The sequence below is a fragment of the Salvia splendens genome, chromosome 1 (assembly GCF_004379255.2).
Source record: "Salvia splendens isolate huo1 chromosome 1, SspV2, whole genome shotgun sequence".
Taxonomy (NCBI): domain Eukaryota; kingdom Viridiplantae; phylum Streptophyta; class Magnoliopsida; order Lamiales; family Lamiaceae; genus Salvia; species Salvia splendens.
The window spans coordinates 33885995-33905603 of record NC_056032.1 but is presented as its reverse complement, the minus strand read 5'-3'; the positions used below and the strand labels follow the sequence as shown (position 1 = coordinate 33905603).

Below are 19609 nucleotides of genomic sequence, written 5' to 3'. Positions count from 1 at the left end.
CATGGGTCTAAGAGTGTCGCAAGACTTGGTCTTAGATTAACTTGAACATAATCCCTTTAACTACAATGTAGAATTGGTTCATTTGGATATTCGTCCTTGAAAAGGTGATAGATTCCAAACTACAATCTTAGATAGACAACATGTTTTACAAGACTTGCAATACTACCTACAGGCTGTGTCAGTCAGTAGGAACTAGTATAATTGCAAGTGTAAATATGGATCTCAAATGGCTAGACAGTGACAATGGGTTATGCCCAAAAGAGAAATATCATCTTCTCGCTGTCGTTGTGCCAAGATTTGTTCGATCATACTGTCTATCATAACTTACATAAATTAGAATGTATGTATTATGATTGTCAAGATAGCTTTATATTAATAGAAGTCTTGAGGAAATCATCTACATGGAACATCCTAATGAGTATGTAATAAAGGGCAAGAAACACATGATTGGAAGCTAATGAAGACCTTTATGGTCTTAGGCATGCATCTAAATCAGAGTATGCGTTTTAGTGAGATTGTCAAATGTTTGAAATTTGACATGTGCCCTTAAGCGTGTTGTAAGCACAAGGAAGTTGAAAGTGCATTGAATATGGTATTATTGGTACTCTACGATGATGAAATCTATAAAAGTTGCAAATAACTAAGATTGACATCTAGCGTAGGAAACTGGTTGTCTACCCAGTTTAAGATAAAGGATTTAAGAGAAACTAATTACCTTCTAAGTATCTAATTCTTTAAGATTGCTAGAACGAATGTTGAGATTCTCTTAGGAATCCTATATCTATACATAGCTTGGAACATTTTAGCATTGGAAATTCCATGAAAAGGTTGTTACCATTCAAGATGGAATTGTCTTGTCTCTAGTCAAGTGTGGTTTGACACTTAACGAGAACAAGAATTATGATACTAGTTCTGCAGATAGATGTCTCATGTATGCTATGATGTGTACTAAGTTTGATATTAGTTGTGCTTTTCATAGCAAGTATATATCATTTTAACCATGACAAAGGACTTTGATTGAGGTAAGAGATATACCATAGTACTTAAGAAAGACTAATCGCTATATTTTAGTTTACCAGTCATTCATGTAATGCCCTTGGGGTTACACTGACTAAGTTTCATGACTAATCAGTGATCGAGTAAGTCATCCTCATTATATGTGTTTACATTTGGAGTATACTCCTAGTAGCTTTGATCGTAAGTTTGAGTATGCCTATGAGTAATTTTACTCTAGCAAAGGCTAACTCAAGGGACAAACAAGATCATAAACTAAGAATTCACATAGAGAGATGAAATTAATTAAAGATCTAGTACGCAACAAAGACATAGTAGTGAAAAAGATATTATCAGAGAACAACCAAACAGATTTTTCACAGAAAATGCCTTTGTGGCAACATGTTTCAAACATGATGTGAAATGAATGGTAGTTCGATATATCAAGCCCCAAGATCTGCTTTGTGTATAAGTGGGAGAGTTTTTGGCAGTGGGTATACTCGAAAGCATGTTTTGAGTATAAGTGGAAGATTGTTAGGTTTAGTATACTGAAAAGCATATTTCGAGCGAGTTCGCACGAATAGAATCTTGCTTGTGTACGGAAAAACTCTACAATCCACTTTTGATCTGATTCAGTATCATTCGAGCAGTTTGCACGAATAGAATCAATATATTATTACATTGTGTTTGCTTGTGCATTTATAAGATGTTTTATAAACATTTAAATGCATAAGAAGTAAACAAAGCCTAAGTCTTTTGCTTAGTAGACTGGTCGTGGGCTGCGCTCACTTTAAGGTACTACAGTCGGTTCTAAGCAATGCTTTGCAAAAGAAAAGAAGAATTTCACAACCTAGATAGGCTTTGGCTACCTATCGTGAAAGGTCGCAATGTCAGTCCGATTATTTCCAAGCCTTATTGAAATAAGATGACGTTGGTGTGGTATAGCACTGAATGGATCTAACAGCAAGACGAGTCTTTATGCTATCTACTGAAAGACGAGGTCTTGATAAATAATTTCTTAATCTACATACGTTAGCATTGAGCATACTGCATTGAGTATCTACTACTTTGACTTAACAAAGGTGCGGGTTTTTCGTCACCCAACGATCCAGGTATATTGGGTAGTGGTGATCATTATCTAGCGGTGCTAGGATTGCTATTATGTTGAATCGTGCACGAGGTGAGTCTCGTTTGATAATGTCCTCAAGAGGAGCTTGAACAAGGTTTTATTATTCGGAAACTGGCCAGTTGGAGTTTTATTACTCTATGAATAATAAATAAGTGTTTCTTGCTAAGTCTACTCTTGGAATTAATAAGATGTTAATTAATTAAGTCCATAGCAGACTTTAATTAATTAATGGGAATTTATATCTTAAGCGTGAGAAATAAATAATAAAAAAAATGGAAACCCGGAATACTTATAATTTCGGATTTGGATGGGGAGTTCAATATTACTTCTGTAGTGGCTGCTCGTAATATTCCAATATAAGCTTGTATTAAATTGTGGGTTCAATTTAATTAGTAAAAAGCTAATTGGGGGAGCCCATATCCAAAACCGTCCACAGATCCCTGACTGGGCCCAATATGAACTATTATAAATAGGAGAATAAAAGAGACAGAAAACACAATTTTTTGATGAGGAAAATTTCGTCCCTCTCTCTACAGTGTAGGGGACGAAAATTTCTCTCAGCTCCTCCTTCGTGAGACAGTTCTGTCTTCTTTATTCGAGTCCTAGTGTTTCGATAAGATCAGCCCACCCTGATATCGGAATACAGTTCGGGACACCAGTCAGAAGATATGTGATCTAGTATTGAAGATCATCGTGGAGAAGGCGCGAGCAATCGACGATTCTTTGGAGAATCAAATCGGTAACTCTAATCCGTAGAATTCATGATTTAGGATTTATATTCTTTAAGCATGAATTATTTGCGTTCTAGCATGCAATTCTGTGTTAACATGTGAATTGATTAATCTCAAAATCTGTCAAATAGATTCTACGTCTAATTTATTTGTTTTGTACAAGTCTTCCGCTGTGCAAGGGGCACCAAAACCCCAATAGTTGATTGTTGAGATACTCTGATTTTATTCGAGCTATTCCCATTTATTCCGAGCTATGATCGAGTATTGATTGTTTTCCCCTTTCTTTTCCGCTTCTTTAACCCTCCCCTAGTCGCGATTCAACCGTGTTTTCTATACTTAGAAAATGCGGTCGTGACACACTTAGTGACGACGTGTAAGTTTACTCAATACAGTGAATTTGATGGGAGAATTGAAGTGGCGGAGGAGGCGAAACCGACAGCGTAGCTGTGAGTCGAGGGGCGAGTCTTAGTGGAAGAATTAATCGTGGCGCCTAAATTTTAAAGGACTATTCATAGTAGATACACTTACTTCCAATCCTTTTTTCTAAATACTATACTCCGTATTTTTTAATTTATACTCCTTATGTCCCACTGCAAGGGATGCATTTTTTTTGCCGTTGTTTTACGAAGATGATAATACATAGTTAAAGTGAAGTAATATAGAAGAAACAACGTATATAAATTATTATCTTACTTATTTTACTTTATCATTTTTGTAAAACAACGTCCGATTTGAAGCGCCTCACTTGTAACGGGACAGAAGGACTACTGTATGAAAAGATTTTCTAATATTCGTTCCATGCAAAATAAAATTATTTTGTTAAACACTCTGATTTAGCATTTTTCTACTTGTAATGTGATCCGTTTGGATTTTGCATAATTTTAGGGATTAAACTTGCGTTGTATATTGTTTTGGGTTGTCGAATAAACAGTTGTATATCCGCAATCTCAATCACTCGCAATCTCACGAATGTATATCGGTTCACGTATATTGTAAATAATACTCCCTCCGTCCCAACTAAGTTAGTCGTATTTCTTTTTGAGATGTTCTGACTAAGTCGAACCATTTCCTTTTTTAATAAAAAATAAAACATTCAAGCACTCTTACTTTATTCCACCATCTACTTTAATTTCTCTTTATCTTTTATACTTTATTCCTCTCTCTTACTTTTCAACACAATTTCTTAATCTTCGTGCTAAAAAACTATGACTCGACTTAGTTGGGACGGATGGAGTATTAATATTTATCTATATACTTCTATTTTCTTCCTAGCGACATAGCTAAAGAGTTTTCACTGAATGAACATAAATACAAATTATAGTTTCAAATAGTCATAAAAAGGATTTCAAAAATAAAATGAAATAAAATAAAAAATTTAGTGTGTCATAATTCTGTTTATATTAATATTACAAAAATAAAATTGAACAATTACTTCGTAACATCTCTACTCTTCATGTTCTGGAATGACTGCATAATTCTCTCATTAATGACATCTACAGTTACAAATATAAATACATCATTTTTTATAAGATAGTAGTTCCAACTAGTCCTTCAGTAGCTTATAAAATTGTTCAATTTATTCAAGTGATACTTACTAGCTTACTAGTATTTGGAAATTCTAGTGGGTCTCCTCCCTTTTATTTTCCACTGTAGAATATGAGTAAGAGAGTTAATAAAAAAAGAGTCTTAGTTAACAATCGAATATATGTCCACTTGTGAGGCAAGTTTAGGAATCAAATCCACAACTTGCTTTCATTTTGGAATTTTTCGTCTATCTGTTTACTAAGAAAATTCATTTTATTTTCACTTACTAGTAATATGTAATTAAGGTTAATTTGCTCAACTTATATTTCACCGAATAGAATTTAAAAACCACTTTCAATCTCGATATTGATTTCAATATATTTAAAGTATTGATTTTAAGATTAACCTTACATAGTACTAGTGGTATCACTACAACAAATATGTCTTATAAGGACGCTAAATTAGAGACGAAATCAGTTGCATCGTAAATTTTTAAAGGAGAGTTAAAATTTAAGACGAAAAAATGCATCCCTAAATTAGGGACATATAATATAATTGCGTCTCTATTCATTTTAATCATTATAATTAAGGACGCAATATTGTATGAGTGAATGTTTTATTAATTGTTGATCAATAAATTTATGAATTACAAAATAAAATTTGAGGCATTTTTTTAGAAATGGATTAATATTAGTGACAGATTTATCCGTCAATAATAAATTTGAGGTTTAGTAACAAGCTTTTTACAATGGCGCTAATCTGTCAGAAATCTGTCACTAATCTTATTTATGGATATATGGATTTTATTGACGGATATATCCGCCACTAATTTCCATTTTTTTGAATATTTAAAAGTGTCCCAAATATATTGGAGACGCATTTTAAAGCGTCCCAAAAACTAATTCACCGACGCTAGTTAAAAGCGTCCTTAATTAGATTTGGCCCTTAATTAGATTTGGTACACTCCCTGTAAGTAGATTTGGCACGCTCCCTGTAAGGACACTTTTTAAAGCGTCGGTGATTTATTTAGAAACACAAAAAATGTCCTTAATTAACTTAAAAAAGCGTCCTTATACCTCTTTTTTCTTAGTGTAGGTTGAATTTATACAAGGCCAATAACGTTTTTCTTTTTAAAAAAATGCCTATCTTAATTAACAACTTCGGCGATTAACTATCCAATGTATCAAAATTATCGCAAAACTTAACACTTGGTTGATTTTAAATTGAATAATTATTGGCCTGATAAATCGGAATGGAGGTAAATCTTTCTTTGTGATGAAGAGAGGTAAATAAAGATTGATCGTGGGATGAAACTGAAACCCTTCGTGAATAGATTAGTGATGACAAACCGAAAAAAGAAGAATATATTGTGTGTTTTCTGTTAAGAAAATAAAATGAAAACCTTGGCGGATCCAATTTGTAGTGTAAAGGGAAAAAAGAAATTTGGTCCCCTAAATTCTTTTTTAGGTTAAAGGCCAATCTGATATTTTTATTCATATTATCAGTTCAGTGCGTGTTGAGAAAAATTTGTGAGGAGAACGAATATATTTATAACATAAATTTATTCTATAATGATGAATAAACTATGTAGTGTGACAGTGGCACTTTCTTTCCCACAAATAAATGTAACAACATGCTGGTCTAAATCTAACAAACGTTTCCTTCAAAAATACTACTACTACTACTACTACTACTATTTCTCTTGCTAACAGTTAGTGCGGAGAAAATGACAATAAAAATGATCTATTAAAATATTCAATTTGAGAAGTAATTTTAATTGGTAGTAATTTACAACTTGAAAATATCATACATACTCCATAAGCGTAAGCGTGGGTTTAAACTCAAGAATTGGAACTTATCTAACCCATAAAACCAAATATAGAAAAGACACCGGGCCCGCACCACGGTTCTTATTTGGATCCATTTACGTTAATGGGCTCCACCTTTTACACCGAATTTAACCCTATTCAATATTTTATTTCGATATTTGAACTTAATATACTGATTTAAGTTAATCCTATATCATTTATTTTCTGTTTTTTTTAATAGACCATTAATCATAATAAGTACTACTCCTTCTAGTAGTATACTGTTCAATTTTATTATGATGATCCATTTTCCTTTGTCGAGAATAGGGCGGCATTCCACCTATTTTTATTTTTATTTTTATTTTTATTTTTATTTTTATTTTTATTATAGAAGGAGGACTCTTTTTATCTGATTGGTGTAAAGCATGTACCTCAAAAACATCAATTTTAGGAAAATTTATATTCTACGGAGAAATGAGATAAAGAAAACTGCAAGTTGTCATCTATTAATAGCAAACAGATTTTTCTCCATAATTTAGAGTAGTATTTATTTCGGAATCTCAAAGCTAATTTTCTGTTGCGGTATGGTCAAACTCATTTGTAAATCTGTTTACACTTTACAAAACTATATATTAAAACTTTAAAAAGCGCAAATACTAAAAATATACTCCCTCAGTCCAATGTAAGTTGTACTTTTGCTTTTCGGCTCGTCAGAAACTCCTTGTACTATTTATAGTTTAAGTTAGAATTAACGCATTTAATTAATATGTTAGTTTAGGTTAAGAGCTCATTTATTAAGTGATATCTCATTACACTTTTAATTTAATTATACTAAAAAATTAATCCCAAATTTACGGTCTAAAATGAAAAGTGTCAGTAACATGTGACGAAGGGAATGGAGTATTAGTCTTAAAAAAACAATTACGAATATTTATATTTCAGTTATTTATTTTTGTGGCTGACTACAGAGAATAAGGTCCGGACAGCGGAAACAAAAAAGAAAAAGATATCCCCTCGCCATCGTGGCACGTCCCAGGAGTTGACACGTGGATTCCATGTGCGTCACAGCTGACGTGGAATAGGAGTGACACGTGGCGGTATGGCAAGTCTGTTCTGTCTTCTTGTCCAGATTCTGTTGCTTAAGTTTACTGCTCTTAAACTATAAGTTTCTCAAAAACATCACGAAAAATCGAGTCGGTAAATCATGGAATGCGGTGAGGCCGCGGCGGATGACGACGGCCGGGAGCTGGAGGCGGCCGAAGCCCTCGCGGGGATGGCGCAACATGTGAATGTGATGGAGGAGGCGGTGGTTGTTTCTCAGGTTCGCAATTAGATTACACTCTTTGCGCGGTGTTTGCCAAGATGTATGCACAAAATAATGATAGTATTGTAGTTTTAGAAATAAAGTTTTTTTTTTCCATATAAATATTTGAATGTATTGATTAGATAGTAGTAGTATTTGGTAATTGAGTTTGAAGAGTTGGATTACTTTTTGTTTAGATAATTTGTGGTATGGATTGGGTGGTTAATTTCCCACGCGGATTCAGGAAGGAAACGGAAGACGAAGCTAGAAATGATGGCAGACGAAGAAGGAAAGGGTAGGGTCGGTCGGTAGGCTTAGTTAGTTGGATTCCTAGGTGATATGGAGAGGGTATCTTCTTTAGGTTAAGAAAGCATGGCCTACATTTAGTAAGATAAGAATGTTATTTAAAATGGACGAATATGTGTTTTGCTCCCTTTTCCCTTTTTATGCATTCATTTCAGACTCCTTCCTGCCTCAAAATCAATTTTCTCAACAAACTAAACTCACTTCAATAGTCCCTCCTCCCTGCTCAATGAATTTCAAAGCCCTTTAGTAGTTGCATCTCGTATTTCATCCAACTTGTGCTGGTGTTAAGCAATGTTTTTTCTCCTTTTTAACAGGACCAACTAGTAGCTGATAGTGCACCTTTGAAGATTAAAAGTCCTCGAAAGGCTGAGGAAAGTGTCCGACATATGCCCACAGAGCTGTGCAGCAAAAGTCATCAATCGAATCTTGTGATGAAGTTGAGGCGGAAACTCACGGAGGTAGATCAACTTTTTTTTTTTTTATCCTTAGCATACTGAATTCTTTCCCATCCAGGCCGAGAAGGAGGAAAGGAAGCTTCGCCATATAATGGCCAATAGAGAGTCTGCTAGACAGACAATTCGACGCAGACAGGTAAGGTTTAGTTGCTTGTACTACTTCAGGTGGCGGATGAATTTTCAGCTGTAGATCAAACTTAGAAATGGAGCTCCTCTTGTTAAAGAGGTTATGAGAATGCTCGGAAGGAAAGCTTGTTATAGTCGTTGGAAAGGAAATATAGTTGTGTTCCACAATACCTATCATACTAGTTAGTTTGAACCAATTCTCAGAAACACTGATGATCATAAAGAAATTTGGATGTTTTCCTTCATCAAAACCTTAGGAACGTCTCAATTCAGTAAATTAGTGAATGGTATATGCATTGATGATTTATGTTCTAGATAAAAGGGAAGTACTTATTCTATGCAAGAATTTATCTATTTTTAAGGGGGCAATGAAGAAGACAAACATGGTATGTGGGTGCTCCATTGATTATATTTGGTTGGTAGATTGTTACTCCAATTGCTATTTCGAGCAGGCCATGCATATGGAGTTAAACAAGAAAGCAGCCGATGAGTTGGAAGAGAACAAGAACTTGAAGAAGGCATGTTAACATTTCTCGCTTCCCCTTTTCTCTGTTGGAGTTTCCTCTACCTCTTTATTTACTACATTTTTTTCCGGTGAAAAGCGAAAGGAGCTGATGCTGGAAGTTTTCAATTCTTTAAAAGGAAGAAATAGATTTCTGAAAGCACATGTAAGAAGATGATCCGCGTCTTTTCAGCTATTTCGTTGTTTGAAATATATCACGAGTGCCATTATATTCCACTTACAGTTGGCCGAAGCGAGGAAGGCTGCAGCAGGAGTTACTGAAGAAGAAGAAGAAGAACCAAACTTGTCCGAGGCAGAGAAAACTTGCTCTGCCACTGCAATGACTCCGATGTTTCTGCAGCAAAACCAGCCTCCGCCCTCTCTAGTCCCGTGCTTTTGGCCACCCATGGCCTCAACTTCAGATTCCTTCCCGTTCCAAGGCACGTCTCATCCTCATCCGCTGCAATTCCCAATGGATACACCGCCGTGTCTGCATCAAGGACAAGAACTCTCCACGGTAACACCCTTGTTTATAGTCCCCGTCCCTTGGGCGCTACCGTTGCTTGGAACAAACACTCATTGCTGCGGCAAGTGTTCGTGCTCGGACGCTAGGATGAGTGAAGATAACAAGAAGTCTTGTTCAAATCAGAACGCGATGAGTGCAGAGGCTTATAATAATCCCATTATGCAAGCTATGAGTGCAGATGGTGATCGCAGAGCACACGACCCCCCTGCTGCCATCGTAGTGCCTGGGCTGTTCAGCCCTGTCCGACACGTGGAGAATCTTGACCCTCCTAGGGCTTTCCAGGTAGGTGATCATGTTGTTTCTGCACATGAAACTGGCTTGTTTTGGGGGAAGTCCGAGGATATCATTGTTGCCACAGAGGCGCGGAGGAGGAAGGAGCTAAGAGCATTAGCAATGGGGCGCCCTTAGGCGCGCCCTATGCACCACCAAGTCATCATTTTTATCCTCCTACCCTCCCACCTGCAATGGCGCGCCCTAAGGCGCACCCTATGCATTTTCTTTTATTTGAATATTTAAATAACTACAAAAAATGGGAAAAAACTTCATTTCATTTATAAAAATTAATACATTACAATAAGAATAAAAAAAATACGCAAACTCAGCGACGGCGATTACGGCCCCACACTTCTTCAATTATGTCGTTCATGAGCTGAGCATGCTCTTGTTGGTTGCGCATTGAGGCCTGTCTAGATAGAACCTCATTGAAGCCTGTCGGTAATCCTTTAGCGGTGGGCGCGGTCGCCGTGCCAGACCAGCTAGATGCACCTTCATCATCGTTCCAGTCGGTGATGCTCCCACCTTCATGCTCGACTATCATGTTGTGCATGATTATGCACGCATACATGACATCGGCGATGACTTCCTTGAACCAGAGACGAGCCGGACGAGCCTGCCCTTTCACTTTGGTATGCACGCATATATGACATCGGTGGTTCATTTTGGTATGTAAAAGAGGTAGAAATGTGAGAGATGAGAGAAATGAGAGAGGCGAGACGTTCGTATAAACAAGTGAATGAAAAATGAGGTTTAAATAGACAAGATTCAGAAAAAAAAAATTCAAAAATGCGTGCCATCGTCCGTGCCTATCGTCCGCGGAGCCCACAATGGTGATAGGCCATCGTCCACGCTTCTTCCGTGCCCGAAGCTTAGGGCGTGGGCGTAGGGTGTGCCATCGTCCGGGCACCCACAATGGAGCCATCGGGCGCGGCCGAGGATGCCCGTTGCGTGCCATCTGGCGCCCCATTGTGGGTGCTCTAATGAGACTAAAGAAAGTAAATTGAAAAACTTTGTATGTATATTCAGCTTAGACAAAGAATTTAGAGTGGTGAGTTATATTTGGAAATAAACTAGGATGTATCAAATTGGTTGGAAGTTGGTTTGTTAGTTAAAGTAGGTAAAGGTTGGTGTGTTGTTTTTGTGAGACGCTCTTACAAGTGAGTAGCGTATAGAGTAAGTGTAAACCACACAGCATTAATTAAAATGAAGGAAACAACATTTTGTTCCTACAATATATAGGTATCAAATGTTGAAAAGTAAAATGCAGAAAATAAAAGACACTAAAAGCTTTATGGATTATATTGTATTAGACTTGAATTAATTTTCTCAATGGTTACACAACATTTTATAGGCTCTAATTCTAGCTTTACATGGAAAATATATTCTAATTATATTAATATCCTTTTTATTTGATTTTTCATAATCTTTAATTAATTTCCTTCTTTATTCTTGCCATAACTTCATCTCTTGATTTCTTGTTCTCCAATTAATTGATTTCTCCATTCCAACACTCCCCCTCAAGTTAAGTATCGAGTTTTTCGACACTTAACTTGCACGATCTTCACTTTGATAAATAGTTTATACTCATATTCAGAAGTCCTTCACTTTCATTTGACAGTTTATGCTCGTATCATAGAGCTTCTTCAATTCATCATTGCTAGTTTATACTCATATCAGAGAGTTATTTTTCTTCATTGAAAGTTTAGACTCGTTTCAAGGAGCTTCTTCAGTGAAAGCTCACGGAGCTCTTCAATTTTCGGTTGACAGTTTTAACTCGTGTCAATGACCTCTTTAATTTTCTATTGACAGTTTTAACTTAGTGTCAATGAGCTCTTCTATTTTCTGTTGACAATTTTAACTCGTGTCAATGAGCCAATCTAGACAGTTTTTACTCATGGCCGAGCCACTTTAGATAGTTTTAGCTCATATCTAGGAGCCATCAGACAGTTTTGACTCATATCGATGAGCTAATTCAGATAGTTTTGACTCTTGCCGAGGAGCTAATCTAGACAATTTTTGCTCGTATCTAGGAGCTATCAGACAATTTTGACTCATGTCGAGGAGCTAATTCAGACAGTTTTGACTCGTGTTAAGGAGCTAATCTAGACAATTCTTGCTCGTATCTAGGAGCCTATTTTTTTCTTCTTCATTGTGTTCTTCAGATTTTTGCAAGAGACATTTAGTCTTATTGCAATTCTTCAAGCATTTGGATATATTATTCAATCTTCTTCAAATAAGAAACTGATTTGCAATTCCTCAGAACTTGAGGGACTGCACTCTGTCCGGTGAGCTTCTCCTAGGCTGGCAAACCTTCCCAATTGCTCCAACTATTTTACTGATCAATTCCCTATTTTCCTTGGTTGTTGCATCCCCCATAGTAATAACAGACGCGGTCACACCACATCAGCTAGGAAGTTGATCTTCTCCTTTCACGGCTGTTCTCTTCTTTAGCCAACTGATTATCCACCATCGTTGGTTCTCTTTTCGGTGACTATTTCCATAGTATCAGCTTTCCGGTGACAGTTTCTCCCCCTATGAAGGATTCCACTTGAAGCCGGCACAAGCCGTCTCCGGATATTTGGTGTCTTAAAAGAGATTTAAGTTTCGTTTTTTGATCTGCTTCTTTTCCAAACAGTGATAATTCTCCCGTCACTCCTTCAATCCGGTTTCTGATTCTTCAACAGTCGACGCTTCTTGGTCATTGTGCGTCCCCCATCTCTGGATCTTCTCCCATTTAATTAAGAAGGCCTCATCTTTTATTATTGGCTTTGGCTTTTCCCGCGGTTGTTCCTTTACCATCGTCTTTTGGCAACGGGTTCTCAACATTCTCTCGACAACATCCCATTCCCACCAAATCTTCACAGCGGCTGTGTGCCGACACTATCTCTCCCCCCTCGCCGCGCAGACGTTGGCTTCTCCGCCTTCGTCCTCGGCAATTTCTCCTTGATTCGGAGATTGAATCGTTTGGCAGTGGTTGATATCTCCCCTCAGCCAAACGCTCCATTATAACGTGAGTTCACAGCCTCTCACGGCTGCAACCTCTTCGGCAGTAGAAAACCTTCTTCTCCGGGCATGGTTGCTCAAGGTTGGCCACTGGCCTTTCATCTTCTCACCTCGATGAATTTTCCGGCTGGGACGGTCCTCTCCCCCTCAGCCAGAGATTCAGCTGTTGAATTTGTGATGGTTTTTGTTGGATCAGATTTGTAACTGGGGCTGCTATCGCTCTATCTCTCTCTCTTGCACTTTCGACAAAGGCATCCTTTCCTGCATCCGGCTCCTCCTATCTCCGGCTCCATTCCTTGTGAGATTTCCTTGGTTTGGTGAGGAAGAGGAGAATTGTTTGGTTGTTAAGTTCCTCTCCTCATCTGCAGAATTGTTCGGCTGTTTAGTTCCTCTCCTCCTCGACTGAACAATTCGTCAAGACAAGTTTCTCAACCTCCTCGGCTTTAGTGGCTTTCTCAACCTCTTTCTCGGCAAGAATCTGCTTGAGCGGGTTTTTTTTTTCATCATACATAGGAGTTCGAGATACATTCGGCAAGCGAACTTGTAACATCCCGAATTATAGGGCTTGACAAAAGATTTGGATATGTGATGAGGAATAGTAGTTAAGTTAAACTATAAGGTAGAAATTTAATACGAAATATCGATTATGTGATTTTCGGCAATCTCTTTTACCCACGTAAAATCGTAAATCAAAGCTAAGGGATAATAATTTTATAAATTATAAATTATGGCCTAGCATAATTGTAAATAATGTGAGGAATTATTTTGGGCCATTTAAGGGTAATTGGAATTTTTATCGCCGATTATTTCGGTTTTTCACAAAATCGATTATCGAAACATTTGAGGTATCAGACGAGAATAATTTTAGATTAATTTAGGATTAATGTGCTACGAGATGGTATATAGAATCCATAAATATGGGATCGTATGACATGAAAATAAATTAGTACAAGGAAATAAATTTAACTTAAGTAAATAAATAATTAGAATTTTAAAGAAAAATCTAGAAGTTGTTGGATAAAATTTAAAAGTCAAAGACTTATCTTCTCTCCCTCATGATTTTCGTCCATGAGCAGCTCCCCTCAATCTCCATAGCCAAAAACCTTCTTTCCCATTTATTTGGCTTGGTCGTCGGCAAATCGGGGATTTAATCGTATAAAACATAGCAAATCAAGTAAGGTCTTTCTTACTATACTATTTTTATAACATGAAATTCAATACATATTGAGGTTTAAAATCTGAAAATTTCGAGCTCCATATGTGTTGATGGATACATGGTTTTATGTTCGATTAATTGTCGAATACGTAGCGTATAGACGTCGTATGCCACGTTTTGATGGATAATTTCCAAGTTAAATTGCCATGGTATGAACTTGATGATGAGATTGAAAATACACCTTAGGTTTTGTGGTTTTAGTAGTTAGATGCTCAAGTTAGATGAAATTTATGATTAAACATGAATTGAAATAGAATTGGATCAACAAGGTTTAATCCCCTGTTTTTCAGTGACCTGTTCCGATTTGTTTGGCATGGGTAGAATAGTGGAAACTTTGGTTTAACAATTTCTATAATAACTATGATGAGTCTAGAGGATCCCTGATTTGTATGAAGAATTTAGGAGTTCGTTTACTATGTGTATAAATTGTTATAACAATACAACTACGAACTGTCAAAATTCTGGTACTTTGTCATATTTTGGTATGTGTTATCCGACATATTCAGGGCATTTAAGGTCGATTAAAACTTGATTGCATAATTTCTAAATTAACTATAAGGTGTTTAGTTGTTCTCTATATTTTATGACGAATTAAAGAGTACAAATACCATTTATAAGAATTGTTTAGAAATTGCTGCCAGAAATGGTCTGATTTTGGTAGTCCGTGGGAAAATGAGAATATCTCTTAAACTATTAGGAATCTTTAAATGAATCTTATTGGATTATAAACCAGACTTCATTGGGTATTTAAAAATATTAGGTCAAGTCTCTAAATTCTTCCGTATGAATATAGAAGTTGTGTGACGAATCGATCCAGTGCAGTTGTTATACTAGAGAGTTAAGGAATAAGGGGATATTAAGTTAATATAGCAAATGAATTTATTTAAGATATTTGATCATGGAATTGTGATTTAGAATGAATATGAGTGTTAATGTAAATTTTAGGAACTTTCTAATTGAGGTTAGCAATTTTAATACATTAACTACATGATTATATATTCTCTGTGAATAGTATTCTGTGAATAGTAACAGAATACTTAGTGATTTTATTGGAAGACTTAATGAGCTGAAGTTGACGAAAATAAGTATATGTTACTAATGTTTATGATATTTATAGTATAAGGCATAGAAGCTTGTAACACGAGTCGTGCAAAAATGAATGGATCTAGAAGATAGCGAAGGGTCGAAAGGTGAAATAGGCTTATGAACCTTCATAAGCCTGCGAGGTAGCGTATCCTCTCTATGGTTTTCGATTCCTTTGGTTGAGATGATGTGTCCTATAATGTGCTTATTTGTGCGATGTTAATTAAATAATGTGCTTAAATATGCTTATAATTTAATATGTGGATTGTTATGATACTTATTAATTTTGATATGAATGATCTGCAGAAATAATGGTACGAATATGAATAAAAGACAATGGGTATGATATGCAATGAAACGTAATAAATTATGAAGATCTGAATAATGTGAAATATGTCTGAATAGATTATGAAAAGATATCTGAATGTATATGAAAAAGAAGTGATTTGATAGGTAGAGCCTGAATAAAATAAACACAAGAGAATAATATGTAAAGGTTATAAAAGTATATACTAAAAGAATGTCTGTGAATCCGATAAGAATGATTATCTGAAGTGATATTTGGAAATGGAATACATGTGAAAAAGAGATATGAAAGAAGAATACGAAATAAAACGTCTTGTTTGTTTGGTCACATGTGTTGGGTACAATTGGCATGCCATAGGACAGCAGCGCTGCATTATCTGTGATCACTCGTCTTCTGGATAACCAAAGCGAGGATCGTCTGTTATCTGACGGGCCCCTATCTGATCTGTCTGATCTGCACCCTAATGGGTGGTCTAATTATCTGTCTGCACCCTCATGGGTGGTCTGATTTTCTGATATGCACCCTATGGGTGGTCTGTGCGGAGTCCTCTCGAGGACAAAAATCCGCGTCTGCATCTGATTCTGTTTCTGATCTGGTCCTGTACCCTGCCTGAAACCAAGCAGATATTGGGGCTATATGATAAGATAAAATAAAATAATATCTGATGATTTCTGAATAAGAATCTGTAATCTGTGATGTGTAAAATAATATCTGATGAATTGTGAATAAGAATCTGTAATCTGTGATGTGTAAAATAATATCTGATGAATTGTGAATAAGAATCTGTGATATGTGATAGATAAAATAATAACTGATGACTTCTGATTAAGAATCTGTGATCCGTGATGTATAAAATAATATCTAATGACTTTTGAATAAGAATCTGTGATCCGTGATGTATAAAATAATATCTAATGACTTCTGAATAAGAATCTGTTATTTGTGATATGTAAAATAATATCTGAGGACTTATGAATAAGGATCTGTGATATGTGATTTGTAAAATATGATATATGATATGAATGTTGATTGGTCCTCACGTGGAAGAAATGATATATTATGTTGAATGGTCCCCGCTCGGGGTAATTAACACGGAAATAAAAATAGTATATGAAAATAAATGGTAAAAGGAGAAAAATGTGATACAAGATAATAATATATGATGAATATGTGTGGTTATCTGAACAAGTATGCTTTAGTGCAAAGATTATGAGATTGTAAGTAATTTGGAAATTTGTAAAATTGAAATGAAAATAAGCAAAAGATTAAAAAGGAAATAATGTAGTTATTATAGTTACTATTGTCTTACCTGAGAGGGTTGGATTCTATAGTTTGGATATTGCTACTGGGCTTTCGAGCTCACTCTCCCCTCTTTTCCTCCTGCAGGTTAGAGTTGATATTATGTCAGTGGTGTTGCGCAGCTTTGCATCTTTTGCGAGTCACTGGTGGTCAACTTGGTTTAGTAGTCGTGGCATGTTGTATAATAGTTTAATCTTTAATCTTCCACAGGATAAATGTTAAGTTTTTAAATGTAATAGATTTTAATTGTGCTTTTAAGCTAAAAAGAAAAAAGAAAATTTCAGCACGGGTTTTCGATACTGAAACGTGACATCACTTATTCGGTGGGTACCTACCGGGTAAGGGGTGTTATAGAACTAGCCCAACACGGCCCCTCGTGGCTCGAATACTTAGCTTCCCTCCTACGGGTTCGGCCCGTGAACTAGCCAATGTCCGGCTCGTAGACTAGCCTCCCTCCAACGAGTTCAGCCCCGTAGACTACCCGCCACCCTCAGACGCGTTCAAGGAAACAACCTTGAACAGGCCCACAGGAAAATTAATCCCCAAGTCGCGCCATCCAGGAGTCGAACTCAAGACCTCCAGGATGCTCGAGCGGTTTTTTTTACACACACACACACCCACACACACACACACCCACACATACACACACATCGGAATTCGTGATACATTCGGCAAGCGAGCTAACCCTGACACACAGCCCCTTATGGCTCGAAGACTAGCCCTGACACACGCAACCGCGCATCAGCCTGTGAGCAAGCCCCTCCTCAGGCTCGTTCTCTAGCCCCCCGTTCGACGAGTCCGGGGCAGCCGGGGTCGGGGTCTGCAAGCTTGCCAAGCCCAAAGGCCCACAGGGGAAATTAATCCCAAGTTGCGCCATCCAGGATTCGAACTCAAGACCTCCTGGATGGGCGGTATCCTTGCCTCCCTTCTCAACCAGTTGAGCTAGGAGGCTTGGATAGGATGCTCGAGCGGGTTTCTTCTTGGAAGTTTCTTTCATCTTCTCGGTTGTGCCAATCTTCAACTCTTCTCTGGATCTTGCATCTATTTGATTTGATTCAGTGTAGAAAAACAGAGTCGATCATCTTACTCCATATCTCATCCTTCAGTTGTTCTTATCGGCAAAATGTGCTACTGTTTCCCTTCTTTCTCCCTCTTTTTCTATTTCATCCTTCAGTTGGTGGCTTTCTCAACTGCCTTTCTGGCCTTCTCCTTCCCTGCAAAGACGACCTCTTCTGTGCATGGTTCCCCAGCTCGGTAATTTGAACTGGTATTAATCTCGGTAATTTGAGATTATAAGGTTTATCTTAGGGTCCATAAATCTCAGTAATTTGAGATTATGGTATTTGTTTTAGGGTGATTTGGTTTGTAGGTTCCTTGGCTGGATATTTGGATGATTGGGCAGTTTATAGGATATGGCAGATTAGGTTTTTTTGGTTTGCTATTTGATCGGATGATTGGGTAGTTAAGGAAGGTAGTTTAGCGGCTGTTTTGGGTTTGGGAAGGTTTTGAACTTTTGACTCTATTTGGCTGGTAGGATATTTGATGAGAGTAGGCTGAGCAACAAATAGTCGACTGTTATGAACTGGAATTCTCACAGCTATTATGGGAAGGATATGACTAGTTTTTTTCTATATAGAGACAGTGATCGATCCCCTCTGATACCATGTTGAAAAGTAAAATGCAGAAAATAAAAGACACTAAAAGCTTTATGGACTACATTGTATTAGACTTGAATTAATTTTCTCAATGGTTACACAACCTTTTATAGTCTCTAATTCTAGCTATACATGGAAAATATATTCTAATTATACTAATACCTTTTTATTTGATTTTCTATAATCTTTAATTGATTTCCTTCTTTATTCTTGCCATAACTTCATCTATTGATTTTTTGTTCTCCAATTAATTGATTTCTCCATTCCAACATCAAACACCTGCAAATCTGAAGAAAATGAAATGCATTTGCGTTTGCAAAACAAATAAATTCAGAGTATAAAATCTAATTAGATGATTATATAATTAAGTCAATTCGTGCTTGAGTTCATATATTGCATACTAGGAACGAAATTAATTTACGTAAAGGAAATTTAAACCATAAAATATGAATTCTATGATTTGGATTTAATTCAGTTAAATGATTTTCCAAAGAATTGAAGATGACTTGCAACTTCTCCATGTGATGAATATGTACTCAACCACATGTCTTCTAATTTATTCTCAAGCTCAAATATTGAATTTTAAGTAAACAAATCTTATCAGAATTTATAGGACTTAGATCTAAAATGAGAGACATAAGCCAAGTATGAGTGGAACAAGGATTTTTGAAAAATTCTGTTGGGGATTTTCGAAACCCCTCGTCTTGGAAGCTAGTGTTTTTTGTGTTCTGAAAGATGTTGTATTATGTCCCATGTCTAGTTTCATATTTATAGAGTAAACCTGCACTTCACATTTTTTGTGATTTAAATTTACTTTTAGTTAATTAAAGTTTGTTAATTTGTTTATATTTTTTAGATTTATACACTACAATACTGTAAATCAGGCCACCCAAGCAAATAAAATGATAAATTGTCCTTTCTGATAGCTCACTGCATTTCCATTGTATATGACTGTTACTTCGGTCAAAAAACCCATTCAGTAGGTGTGGTCTTCACTACGAACTTTCCACATTTGATCAATATAACTTTTTCAAACTAAAATATACTTCCTCCGCCCCATAAAAATATGAGCATGTGATATAATAAGAGAATTAAGATAAAATTGATAAAATAAGTGAGAGGAGGGGAAGAGTAGTTAAAGTAGTGTTAGTAGATAGTGAAACACATATTATTATAAGTGTTTTAATGGTGATATAAATTGTAAATAACTTGATGTGTATGGGTAATAAATTGAGATACCTTTTAATAAATGGAAATGCCAATATTTTTATGGGAAGAACGAAAATATGAAGTGCACATATTTTTATGGGACGCAGGAAGTAGTAAAAACTAAAAGTTTATAAGAAACTAGTATTAACACCCGAGCT

At 36.3% G+C, this 19609-nt stretch overlaps 1 long non-coding RNA gene across 1 annotated transcript; it reads left to right on the top strand.

The window, feature by feature from the left end:
- The first annotated feature begins 13581 nt into the window (after positions 1-13581).
- LOC121798726 lies at positions 13582-16873 on the top strand. Its single transcript, XR_006050083.1, has 3 exons — positions 13582-13856; positions 15016-15124; positions 16675-16873. It is a non-coding gene; the product is annotated as an uncharacterized LOC121798726 (long non-coding RNA).
- Positions 16874-19609: the final 2736 nt, after the last annotated feature.